The sequence below is a fragment of the Pinus tabuliformis genome, chromosome 9 (genome assembly GCF_031772625.1).
Source record: "Pinus tabuliformis cultivar Carrire ecotype Pingquan chromosome 9, CPIR1, whole genome shotgun sequence".
NCBI classification, from domain to species: Eukaryota; Viridiplantae; Streptophyta; class Pinopsida; order Pinales; family Pinaceae; genus Pinus; species Pinus tabuliformis.
The window spans coordinates 1,089,838,610-1,089,841,167 of NC_142307.1; the positions used below are offsets into that span (position 1 = coordinate 1,089,838,610).

The 2,558-nt window shown below is 34.6% G+C and overlaps 1 pseudogene; it reads left to right on the forward strand.

Moving 5' to 3' along the window:
- Nucleotides 1-688: 688 nt before the first annotated feature.
- On the forward strand, nt 689-2,221 carry LOC149152483 (uncharacterized; annotated as a pseudogene).
- The last annotated feature ends 337 nt before the right edge of the window (nt 2,222-2,558 follow it).

Here is a 2,558-nt window from a genome sequence, read left to right on the forward strand (position 1 = left end):
GGATATGCTCCATGCATAGGGGCCTCTGATTCTAATGTCAGGGAGCCAAATAATTGTCATGAAGGACTTTTTGACAATGATTTTGTGCAAATTTCACGTCAAGTGGCAAACAAGGTTAGCAAAAGAAGAGTGCCATGACAAGAAGTTTGGCTATAATAAGTTGTCTGATAAAGATGCAAAGGATATAAGTTTTTCTTATGAACAAAATAAAAATACGGATGTGCTTGATGCCTAGGAACATCATTCTACCTATGGACTTGAACAGGAAGACCAAGGGAAGCGTGAACACAAAGGTAATGAGCATCTTCCTGTTGCCAGAAGCATCAAATATAAGGCTAATAGTCAGGAAACTCTAATCGAAAAAAGAAAGTGCATGGAACCAGAGCAGACTGTGGCATATGGAGAAGTAGCAAATCAACGAATCAATGTGATTACTAGTTTTGACAAGAACAATGTTACTACAGAGATGGGATCGTGTATTGTTCTTAATATTTGTGACATTGAAAGGAAATTTCAAATCAAACATAATGATTTTTTAGAGGTATCTTCTAATATTGGTTATGAAGTTCCATAAAGCATTACAGTTGTATCTTCAACATTTGTAGAACATCAAGAATTCTGTTTGGAAACAAAAGCAGTACAGAGTGCATGGTCAGATGAACTGCATTCTTTTAACCAAATTTTGGCAATGACCGCCCCTCCAACAAAGTATGATGGAATCAATGATTCAACAAAAATACTTGCTTTTGACTTAAATGAATCTATTGAATTGGAGGAAGCAGGTCAATATGACGCAACGATATCCACATCAACATCTTGTTTATCAATTGTGCCTTGTAGAAGTCGTTATGTTCCCCTTACTGTATAATTGAATGGCTTAGAAACATTAATTGTAGTATTTTCTAGGTCAAAGGGACACTTCATCTCCCCAATAAATCCAATTAAAATAATATGATAACTAGGCTGGAAAAATTTTTGAGCAACAAGTGCTTTTCAACTAGCAGAACTTAGAGAAATAATTGCGCTGCAACAACCTGTCTCCAAAATACATTTTTAGATTCCAATGCATTTAATTCAATTGGAAAATGAAATAGATCGTCATAAGATATTGATATTTATGTGAATTATGAGAAAACATCTGAAGATGGGGTAATAACAGTGAATTTATCTTCTCAAATATGTGAACCATCAACAAGATTTGGATGTAGAGATATGAGCGGAAAATATTTTATATCTTCAATTGATGAACCATTTTCTCCTACCAAGCCTTGTAGTCCTGTGAAGTCATATTTAAAATTGAATCACGTTGATGATAGTGGGGAGAATGAATTGATCAAAATGCCTCTTGGTACCAATGCTAAAAATTTTGGATTGACTTTGAAGAATGACACCAGTGCATTGTCCATTGGAGACTCATGTGTTCTGAGAGATTTTGACTTGAATGATGGGCCCACTTTTGATGATGGTGGAGATGAATTGCTGCCTCAAAATTTTAGCTCATATTCCCAGCATGCAGCTGACTTGAGTGCAAGGGGCAAGCTATTCAATTCATTATCTTGTTTTTCTACTGGAGATGCATTTCCGTCATTTACAATACCTTTGCATTTTAATGACAGGACATATCATCAAGTTATCACTACAGTTACATATGCATCTTAGTCTGATCAGAGGTCATTACCTAGTTTTACTTTGATCATTCGTGATATATACATATATAAAGGGCAGACATCATTCTCTTAAGGTATTATTATTTCCTTTTCAAATGCTACTATTAAATCCTATCCATTTACTGGATTTCGTTTAGGGTCAAGTTTTCATCTTAACATTGCTTGTTTTTCAAGAGACTCACCTTCCTATCCAGAATCATTAGGACTAGGATGTTTTCCTGCAGTTTCCTCTCAGGTAGTCCCTATAGGGCCACTCTCATCATCACATGTGAATCCATACTTAATAAGCCATGGTGGCATCTAGGATAGAGAGCAATAGCACATGCACATGGCCTACACCAAATCTTGATGGTTTAAATATAGGTCCTGAGATGTGTGACATATCTTACAGGGAAGAGAGGTTAGTCACCAGGGAACCTTCAGTAATTTTTCTTGTTTCATTGAAGCAGATGAAAGAATTATGCAATGGATCAACTTCTGTTATATGTTCAAAGAGAAAAGAACCTGAAGAAGGTTGGGATGTGCATAAATCTGGATATAAGCAATCTATTTAGTAGTAAAATTATTTTTGGCTTATGAGGTATTACATGAAATTAGCTGTCAATTGATATGTAAGCCAGGAAATTTTTTGTAAACAATATTCTTGCAAGCTATCAACTTCACTACCATCCTGACAATTGACTGATCATTTCCTTAATAAATTCTCAAATCTTTCCTTTAATAAATCTATTCATTTCCTTGATAATTCTCAGATATTTTCTGGCAAGGATTGTAATTGTTAATATCCTTATAATTTTTAATGTTTCTTTTGGAAATAATACTGGGGGGGGTGAATCAATATTTACAAATCAATAACTTTTTCATTTCCATAATCAGATTTATATACACTAC